Source organism: Cryptomeria japonica, chromosome 5 (assembly GCF_030272615.1).
Source record: "Cryptomeria japonica chromosome 5, Sugi_1.0, whole genome shotgun sequence".
In the NCBI taxonomy this organism is placed as follows: Eukaryota; Viridiplantae; Streptophyta; class Pinopsida; order Cupressales; family Cupressaceae; genus Cryptomeria; species Cryptomeria japonica.
Window position 1 is genome coordinate 403,792,506 of NC_081409.1, and position 11,690 is coordinate 403,804,195.

Below are 11,690 nucleotides of genomic sequence, written 5' to 3' on the forward strand. Positions count from 1 at the left end.
AAAGAGCATATGATTTATTGTCTCCTCATTTTGCTTACAGAGTGTACAGAAACTTGGTATACTGATACCTCTTTTTCTTATATTCTCTGTTGTTAGAATTTTGTCTTAGAAGGCTATCCAAAAGAAAATGTTAATCTTGGGGGTAAGACCTTTCATCCATGCTTTAGTCCAGCAAGGACTTTCCATGTTGTTGTACTGTTGATGATAAAGAGAAGCCACAGTAAAAGTACCACTAGCAGTGAGTTTCCAAATTAACTGGTCTTCTTCTTCAATCTTCACCATTAAGTTCATGACTTTGTTCAAACTACCCAAAGACTGATCCACTTGAGATAAGTCTTTCCACTGTCCATCTTTCCAATAATCCTCCACCTTGGTTCTAAATCTTTCCTTGCATTGGTTCTGATATCTGTTCCACTCAGGGTTTTCATTTAAAGGGGTCTCCATAAGCCAAGGATCCTCCTAGAACTGAATAAGATTCCCTTTCCCCAACTTCCATTTTGTACCTTTGATAATTAAGTCTCTAGTCCTAGAGATATTTTTCCAAATATTGGATCCAATTGGGATTATCTTCCTCATCCTATGTTGCTACCGCTGTAGGGACAGATATGGCAAACTGCATTTTTTATGAGAGAGGCTTTTGGATACACCGTGATGAGATTGTGAAGGTAAAATTTTTATATATTCTACAATTTAAGTTTTTGTTGTATAATTTATTCATCATGTTCTCTTATTTGCTCATTTTTATAAATTACACAATATTTGTAATTTTGCAGTCTGTTAAGCCCTTGGTGGTTCTCTTGCGAGTTGCGGATGGGGAAAAGCCTGCAATGGGCTACATATATGAGGGCATGGATAGGGCCAAGGAGGCCATCAAATCCATCTATGTAGGAGATGAGAACAGGTATCGTCCCATTTGGGATATCATTGATAGGAGATGGCATAACCAGCTTCACAGGATCTTCCATGCAACAACATATTATTTGAATTCGACATTCCATTTCAGCCCTACTTTTAAGGCAGATGAGGAGGTTGTTAGTGGGTTGTACTCAGTCATGGAGAAGATGGCACCCACTAGTTGTACTTAGACCTAACTTATGTGAGATAAAATTGTTTTCTAATGCTCAAGGGGAGAACTTCTCTCGTACTATCTGCAAAGAAAGTAGGACAACTATGATGCCAGGTAAAAATACATTCTAAAGCATAATTTTAATTTTATTATATATTGTTAAATGAGAGTTGAGAGTGAGATTGATTTTTTTTATTTTTCTCATTTCAAATTCAGATAATTGGTGGAGCTTTTTGGGCCCAAGAATACCAAATATTCAAAAGTTGGTCATTTGCATTTTGAGCCAACCATGAAGCGCATCTGGTTGTGAGTGCAATTGGAGTATGTTTGAGTACATACACTCCAAGAGGCGCAATAGATTATCTGTAAAGAAGATGAACGGTCTTGTCTTTGTTCACTACAACCTCCGCCTCAAAATGAGAAGGAATGCATTGGTTGACATCACCCCTATCATTCTAGATGAGGTTGATCCTAAAGTTGAGTGGGCCACTGAGACAAAACCTGTCTTTAGTGAAGAAGACATTGACTGGGTCGACCAGGTAGATGCAGAGGCTGAGGCAGAGGAGGAGCAGTGAGCACAAGTAGAGACAACAGTGTCAGAGGTAGGAAGTGACACAGATATTCCTGATATTGGTGAGGGTGGCATGGTGTCACGGGGAGAGGCTATGGCTGCCGAATCATCTGAGACCTACCTTAGACGCCTTCGCAGGGGGTCGAGGCTAGGGGATGTAGGCTCCTTTGAGCCATAGGGTTGTAGTTGTTTTTACTTTTGGCATTTGTATGGAACATTTGATAATATGATGACATGGATTTTTTATTCCATGAGTTTTGTAATATTGTATACATTTGACAATATTTATATATCTATGTTTGTTATTTCCTTCAACAACTTAGCTACAATTTGTGTTTATGCTTATGTGATTGATGCATACTTGTGGATGTAATCAAATTAGCTTCTATTTGATGGTGTTATTGTGTCTTTATTTGATAAAGGGTGCATGAAACGAGTTTTAAATCTTTAAAAATCTCTAGATTTCTTGAGTTTTTCACTTTGCTAAGACCAACCCAGTCTGAGTCGAGTTTTGACTCCGAGTCTCGAATCCTGAGATGATTCAGCCTTGCTGAGTCCGAGCCAAGTCCAAGTCTCGTTTCTTTGAGTTCAATTGTTTGAAATTTTTGGAAGCCATTGAGTATCTCCAACCTTCTCAAATATCTTGTAGGACACATCCATGCAAACCTTCTCCATTATCAAAATAATAATACAAAATTTCTCATAACTATGCATCTCATATTCTTTGGCATGTGTATTAACATCAACTATCAATATTTTTGAATTTCAATATGAATGATAATCTAATATGAAATATGTTGCATGAGTTTTGAACTCTTTGACACTAACATTTGACATTTGTGTATTTGAAATTTAAAGTTAATGTTAAACTTTGCCACTGTTCTTGTTTTCAAAGTTCTATATCATGATATTTTTTAGAAATTATTAAATTATATTTTAAAAAATTGGCATCTCCAAGTACCCCATCTCCTATTTTTGAAAATTAGTCATATCGGTATCGGTACTAGTCTTTGGAGTCTCCAAGTACCCTGGTCTCTTGGTAGCCTTGGTTTTCATATGACTTGACTTTCTTCGAGTTTCTAACATCATTCTTAGCTTTTCCTTCTAGATGCTAGGACAATATGTTGGCAATAACATTATTGGCACATAAATTTAAAAAATTAGAACATTAATTTCCGCCTGTTTTTTACTATTGGTCTTGGTTGTAATTGCCCTTCATCAAACACCTTTATACTTGCCAATCACAATGTCCCTCTCTTTCACAAACTCTTGGAAAACTGATATGCGCAAATTTTGAAGGTATGAAACAAAAAGATCAATGTTTCCCTTGGTTATAGCCTTTTAGATTGAAACGTCTTCTTTGGTTGGAATTCCCATTTTGCTAATCTTTATGCTAGTATAATCATTCCTATTTCATTTGCAAGTTTTTCACTATGATATCCATTCGAATCTCTAATAAAATCTTTGAGATATCTAATCATGTTGTAACCATCTTTTCTTATGATATTATTTTCTCTTTGAGGAGTTTCTTCAAAGCTTTATCCTTCGCAAACTCTTGGAAAGCTAATATGTTCAAAATTTGAAGGTATGAAACATAAAGATCAATTTTTTTTCTTGGTTGTAGCCTTTTAGATTGAAACGTCTCCTTTGGTTGGATCTCCCATTTTGCTAGTCTTTATGCTAGTATAATCATTCCTATTTCATTTGCAAGTTTTTTACTATCATATCCCTTTGAATCTCTAGTAAAATCTCTAAGATATCTAAACATGTTGCAACCATCTTTCCTTATGATATTATTTTCTCTTTTTATGAGTTTCTTCTAAGCTTTATCTCCTTTTTTCTTCCCTTGAGGTCATGACAGTTTTTCCCTAGTTTATTTGTGTTGTCTCATTTGCTTTCTTTTCATTGGCAAAGTTATTGATGAGGTATTAAGATTTTTGTAGACTTGAGTGATTAATATTCATAGATCATTACACAATAAGGTATTAAGATTTCTCTATACTTGAGTGATTAATATTCATAGATCATTACATTGATGTTCATTTAATTTTAGATACACTTAAGATTAAGAGCACAACAAATCCAATTAAATATTTTTTTGAATATCTATGAAATATGAAAGATTGTATTTGGAACTTGAACATTTTTTGCAAGCTCCCAAGCAATTGGTTTCTATCTTAATTTAGCTATAGGTACTTTTGGTGCATGCATCACACATAAGTTTTACATTCTTCTATTGGCTATATTTTCTATGCTTGCTTGAATTTTTATTTGTATGTCACTCAGCTCAAGCAATACAAGTTATTTTGATAAATTTTTATTGCGTTCTTAATTTAAGCAATTTAAGTTATTTTGGTATTTTGTCTAATTTTTATTCTCATTTTTTGATATCTATTGTGTATATAGTTCTTGTATTCTAGGTCTCTATGTTCATGTATATATTTTGTTCCTTTGTGTATGGATTAAAATAGCATACTTAGACACTAGCACAATTGTGTTGTCATCCATGTATTCTATGGGGGTTTGTAATATATATTTGTTTTGAAAATTTCTCCATATTCTACATTCACCAAGTTCTTGTTTTCATCTTCATTTTCTAGAATATATTATTGTGTTTTCAATTCTTTTAGATATCCTTAGTTCATTAGTGCAATGTCCCTTTTCTTGAGTACAAGGCTATCAAAGACACCTCCTATCCTAGGATGAGATTTTAGACTTTCACATACTATCATACCCTTCTACCATTCCCTACTTTCCTACTAGTATTGAAGATAACAAAACCTTAATCCTTGGATTCTTATTACTTTCTTGTTGCTAGATTGACAAACTTTCATTTCCTTGTGTACTTGATATCACTAACACCTAATTCCTACTCCATTGATTGCATCAATTGGGTATGTTGGAAAATATGAAACCATATAATGACAATTTCCACAAAGTCCATAAGAGAAATCTATGTGAATAAGTACTCAAAATCCATATGCAAAAGAATAGACAACATACCCATCAAAGATGACACAAAATATACCTTGGAAAAACCCTCATAAAAGAAAAAGCTCAACCTCCAAAAGCATCCATCACCAATGTATTATTCAACAATGCAACATTACGATACATCCATGAATACCTCTGAATCACAAGCCCTCTAGAAGTACTCCATGTGAGCAAGCATGTAACCACACATCTCATGTCATGCTTCAAACCCTCACAAATGCTACAAGAGATTCTCTCAGCCCCTTAGCCAAAATAGCCAACCTTCAAAAACTACCCTTGTGGTTGCTTTTATAGAAACAAACTCCCACAAAATCACCAAGTGGTATTACATAAAACCATGTGACTAATACCATGGGATTACAAACCATTGACCCCACATTTAATATTTGGTACTAAGTTTTCACTTTATTAAATTGATTTCCCAATATTAAATAAAGAGAATATAATATCTCAACGTGACACCCACATTAAATATAAATTTCAATATTACAATATAACACATAAAGTTCCACCTTGAATGTTATCTCCTAGTGATGCACATTGTTGGAGTGATCAACCTCCCAAGAATTACAAATAGTTATAAACCTTCACACGAGAAATAACATTTCACCAAAAATAATGATGATATTGAGATTGAGATGATGAAACAATGTGCACAAGTCTGCTTATATAGGCAAGGCAAAATGAGATGAGAGCACACAACAATCGCATGTGGCTCAATGAAATGCAAGGGTAGGTGGGAGTAGTTAGAACTCAACCACCCAACACAAATAATCATGGACCTAAGAAATGATAAATGTCAACTATCCTAAGGTTGGACTTGAGCATATAAGCAAATTTAATTTTCTCCAACACCCCCCCTTAAGTGAAACTTAGGGAGAAGATTATGATGCAAAATGAGCAAGTTGCAAGATGGGTCTTGGATACAAAACTATTTTAGGTACCCATGTACAATGCAAATGCAATGCAAAGAATCTCTCACAAATGGAGAAAATGAGAAAACCACATGTAATGTCCCCTTTCTAGCTAGTCAATAGAGGAAATGTTGTTAGCTTGTTTTGATATGGTCTCGAGGGCTAAGAAAGACACAGAAGGGATCTAGGAGGATTTTGGCCTAGGCATTTTCAGTTTCAGGCCACACCAAGCTCATTTGATGGAGTTTTGGAGAGACTTACTATTTATAGTAAGTCAACCGTTGGTTTAGTGAGTCCAAATTCTCAGCATAGGACTTGAAGTGTGTCAGCGAGACCTTTCCAAAGAGCTATTGCACATGGTATTTTGAGTTTGATTGATAATATATTGTAATGCCTGAAGTTTATTTAATAAAATGACTTTAAAATTACAAAAAATATAATGTAAAGTTATAAATTCATTTTATATTATTTTTGAAAAGTGGTCTCCCTAGGCTGAGATGACTTAATGAGGGGACATAAAGTATGGAGCTTGTTTAGTCGCATGTTGCTGGTAAGATGTAAATGCCTTTTGGTGAGAAGGATAAATAGAGGCAGTGAGTGTTTGCTAAGTATGCTTGGATATGATTAATATTATGTTGTTGGGTTTCTTGGAAATTTGATTTATTGGGCTTCGAGGATGGAATCCCTCTTTGCCAACATTATCTTCATTGTTGGAAGACACAATCAGGAGGATTATGGGGTGTTTTCAACCAGGAAACACAGTGGGCTTCATTGGCGAGTTTGCATAGAGTTTTTACAAGGGCTTGAAGTGCAGATTAGAAGTTGGTACCTATTGCTACAGTAACCTTGAATAGTGTTTTTCCTACAGTTAACGTGAATAGTGTTTTGCTACAGTCGTCGTGAATAGTGATTTTGCTACAATAGCCGTGAATAGTGATTTTGCTACAGTAGCCATGAATAGTGATTTTGGTACAATACCTGCAAATAGTGACTTTGCTATAGTACCCCGTGAATAGTGAAATTGTTATAGTTCCATCGAGATTCAAAGTTATATGAGGTTGGGGATCAAAGGGAATTAAGAGTCACACTTCTTGCTTTGCATGGGATTTGTGGATTTTGATATGTTGTTATGCCTCAATTCCTAGGTCTGAAATCACTATTAAAATTCGTTATACATGTTTGTAATTTTCTCTTGAAATATCAATAATAAAAGATTTGATTATTGGAGTATTGAATGCTACTACTTAGTAAGTCATTTGTATGCTTTCTTGCAAATTGTCATATTCCATTTCACATTATTATATCATGAATGACATGTGAGAAGTTCAAACAAACAAATCAAAATAAACACAAACATTGAACCTTCATACAACAATTAGGTACTTTCAGAAAATATTTGGGGCATCCATTACACTACATGGGAGAAAACTCCTCTCCAAAAGAGAGAAACAAAATAAGATGCATGGATGGAGGACTCAATCACATCCCCTAAGGACTACATACATCATGTATATACAAGCAAATATCCCACCATAGGAAGGAAGAAAGGAGACTACATAGCCCCCCCATAATGGATAGTGTCCTACAAAAATGGTGAGTGCTTGAAGATAAAATATATACCAATGCCTACAAACAACATTTCTCCCCTTAGGAAGAAGATAAACCAAGTATAAATACAGGAATGCTTCCCATTCTAGATAGGAATTAGGAAGTAATCTACAAATGTAGAATAATGATGGTGTCTCTAAAATTTGTTCATGTGTTGCCAAGACCTTGGAAGATGATACTACAAACCAATCAGGTACATATCCAATCAAAGTAGAAGGTGACAAGAAAAGAACCATTGAAACTGATCTTGAACAAGCTCAAAGACAATGACGTGACAATAGTTTTACTACAACTATCATCAAATAGGAGAAAAAAACCCTCAAATGTGTCTTCCAAGCCTCAAATGTGAGACTCCACAAACAAACAACCAATGTCTGGCAAATAGGAATCCCAATTAGGAAAACAAATAAATACTTGCTACTTAGGAATGATGAAAGTCTCTAGTAAAGACAATTTGATTACCTCTGGTGAAGAATCAAGAACCTTCAAAGCATCTAAAATCACAAGCATAGGTTATTTATTTTGCAAAATGAAGAGGCACATCGAAAATGGAAAGAGGATCATTGAGAAATTGAGGAGTGTTATGATTACTATATACCTCTCGAATGTGAGTCTAAAGAGCATGGGAAAACTAAAAATGTATAAGTGACTCCAAAATGTCATAATCAACATTATAAAAAATAACTTTAAAAACTCGAGCCCTATAACCTTTCCAAATGCTAATCTCCCAAGGTGCGTCAGGAAAAGACACTGCATTATACAAATATGGAAATAAACGAAGCTCACTAAGATGAGTAAGGATAAAATTACTCCATTGGTTTCCCCTCTCCAAGACAAAAAGAATAACCCATTTTAACTACAAAAATTCTTCAAAATATGAGAAATAATGTCATCACAAAAAAAACTATTCAATGATAAAACCCAATTTTGTAGCAAAATAGTGGGGCCCTTTAAGGATGATAAATGATGAGTTGGCAAATGAATCATGCCAACAACAACAACCTAGTGTCAAATCACCATACCACGGAGCCAACAAATGTCACACCCCACACAATGACAAGTCAAATGAATAATAGCTTGGATGCACATGAGAGGAGGTTCACAAGATGTAGTAAAAGCACTAAAGAAAATCATTGCGACTATCCACTTATCATGAGTGTATCGATTGCAAAGGGATGCGTCTATTTTGGCTCCAAAAATGACCTTTCGTACTAACAACATGCATCGACATACATGTCCGAGACATGCATACCATGCCAATTTTTCCTAGCGATCGGACCCACAGTATGTGACGTGGAGTTGTCGTGGACTCGTTGGTTTCAATCATCGGGCCCCACGCAAAACTACGTGGACATACTGGAGGACGGCCGCTGCTCACTTACTGGTTAGCGAGAGTGTTTTGTGTATAACACACATTAAAAGCCAGATAAAAAAAACCATCGATGACTGTAGAGACCGCGTTCGGATGACATATCGGCTGGAAAAAGAGGGCGCGGGCTTAAAAAATAGCCATAAAATAAAAAAAAACCGCTGGTGATTTAAGAAACCACATTCAGACGACATACCGACGGGAAAAAGAGGGCACTGCTTTCAAACTATGTACCTCCGTCAGAAAACGTGGTGCCATTTTGTGCCTAACATGGAAAAAAGAATACTAATGCGCGATTAAAACATTATTGTTGAAGGGCAAGTTGCGAGTCATTGTTGAAGTGCTCTTGTTGAAGAAGTGAGCTCCGACTCATTGTTGAAGGGCTCTTGTTGAAGAAACATACTACGTTGTTGAAGGGTGTCTGATTGTTGAAGCAGGCTGCATTTTTTAAGGGCGTGAGGTATGTGGAAATCCGCCTCTAGAAGTCATTATTTTCCTGTTTGTGTTTGGATTTTATTTAAAATGATGGACGCGTCTATTCTGGGTTTGCATTGTTTGTTTTCGTTTCTTGTTTTGCTTTATATGTAGTGTAAAAATTTGCCTATTTTGGAGGCAGAATAGGGAGAAAATCTGCTTGTCTAACCATCACGTTAGGGTTAGAGATCGCATGGGATGCATGTTTGCTTGCTCCAAAAAGCCTTACATCATGATTCCTGACTAACAAGCCATGGTAGTTCGGTAGTGGGTCGGCCCTTTTGAACGGCCTTTTGAATCGTAGGTTGTGCGGTTGCGGCTAAGCTAGGTCGTCCGCGAATTTGCGAAGGCGCATAACATGCCATTTTTGTCCAATTCATCATTTTGCGAGGCCACTAAAAAAGGCAGACACACAGTCCATGAGTCAGCAAAGGCGCATAACACGCCATGATAGTCTAATTCATCATTTCACGAGGGCATAGAAAAAGGCAGACACGCAGTCTGCGAATCAGCGAGGCCAAAGAATATCTTTGTGATTTTAGATTTTGGATTGGATGGGTGGGATTGGGTTAGAAGTTGCCCCATGATTAGAATGCATGTTAGGTTTTTGCGTTAGGGTTAGTTGCATTAGGGTTACAAGTCGTGTTAGGGTTAGAAGGCGGTTTAGGGTTAGCGACGTTAGGGTTAGAAGGTGGGTTAGGGTTAGCGACAGGTTAGGGTTAGAAGGCAGCTTAGGGTTAGTGGTGTTAGGGTTAGAAGGCAAGTTAGGGTTAGTGACGTTAAGGTTAGAAGGCGGGTTATGGTTAGCCACGTTAGGGTTAGAAGTGGTGTTAGGTTTTTGGTCGGTCCCATCTGGCCAAAGCTATTCTGGCTCCAAAATAGATGCGTCTATTCTGGCTCCAAAATGACATAATGGATTTACTAACACACGTGTAAGGGTTGTTCTGGCTCCAAAATGACATAATGGATTTACCATCAACTTTGCAATAAATGGTTGCGATTGACTAACACATTGTTATTGTGCTGTACGAAAGGTCCAACGGTGCAAAACTAGCGACTAACATTATTTCCCCGATGACTTTGTTTTCGCTACATTCTTCACTGATGGACATTTTCACTATTGCGCTTTTCGGTATAAGTCTTACCAATAGCCGCATTGGTTATCAGCAAGACAATTTTCTTCCTTTTCTGCTTATGTTCACTATACCGATGAGCCTTATTGGTATATGCTTCTCCGATATAACCGTCGTTGACTCCATACTATAATCAACGAGACTGATGCTGATAGGTCTGACCTTGGATTTCCATGCATGCTTATTGGTATATGATACGCTAATCAAAATCTAGTATTTGTTGCCTAAGTGTTTTTATTGGGGTGACTTAGCTCGATAGTGTAACTTTCCATTATTTGTAATTTTTACTTCCTCTTGAGGATACAAAATATTAGTAATCAAAGAGGAACTTCTTCCATTCATAAAGGTGCCTTTTCTCATTATGCTTCCTGAGATGCTATAGAAACTTACACATTGGCAAGACTCGTGTAAAATGCGCGACTAACACGTGTTAGTCAATCCGTACTGCCATTTTGGAACCATAATAGACGCGTCCGTTTGGAACCAGAATAACCACTATGGCTTGGGCTCCCTCCAAAATGGACGCGTCTATTTCGACTCCAAAATGAGTACGGATTGACTAACACGCGTGTTAGTCGAGCATTTTACATCGTCGATTTTGCAATTAACGGCTGTGATTGACTAACCTATGGCTAACACGCTGTACGAAAGGTCTGCTTTGGAGCTAGAATAGACACAACCCAAAACAGACCTATTGTACAATGTGTTAGCGTTGTGTTAGTCAATCACTGCTCATTGATTGTGAAATTGACGGTGTAAAACGTGCGACTAATAGGTGTGTTAGTCAATGCATACTACCATTTTGGAGTGGTCATGCGTGAAATTGCGAAAGTGCATAACGTGCCTTGTTAGTCGATATCAGAATGAAACTTTCTATTAGATGTGTGCATCATATGAATCCAAGGTCTTCGTAGGATAGCATGATATGGATATGTGTAAGTGTACAAAAACATCCACAGACTATGGTGCAAAATATAAGCTTAGATTCTAGAATAACATGGAACATGTGGTAGATGAATTTAATTATTAGAAAGCACTAAAAAATTAACACATAGGTTGATAAAAATTCAAATAATTTATAGACATCACTGTTAGTTTGACATATTTGCATGTCCATTTTGGAATTACAGGTATCTCTATTTAAAATATGGAGGCCAACTTTTCTTTAGAGACAAGCAAAACACAGGTCGCATTTTGGGGAGGAATAAGTGATGATACGTTGATGAACTTGTTCATATATGAAGACAATGCATTCCTTTCCGTGGTGAAGTTAATCCTTGGACCTGAGTATCTAGACGGTGGATGAAAGTACAAAACGAATGCGGACATAGTGTCTCTCTTTATGGCATGGTGTTTGGAGCTCCGACCTATTGTGAAATTCAGAGAAATCATGAACAGGTGTGTCAAGAAGGAATGGCTAGGGGGAATGAAAGATTTATTAGGTTTGGCATGAGACATGGATGACTTTGAAAGTGTGGATGGAGTGTGGATTCACGTAAGTGAATTCACTCCTCTCTTGAGATTGTTCTTGCTCTGGAGCGCCACATTTGATAAATAGGCA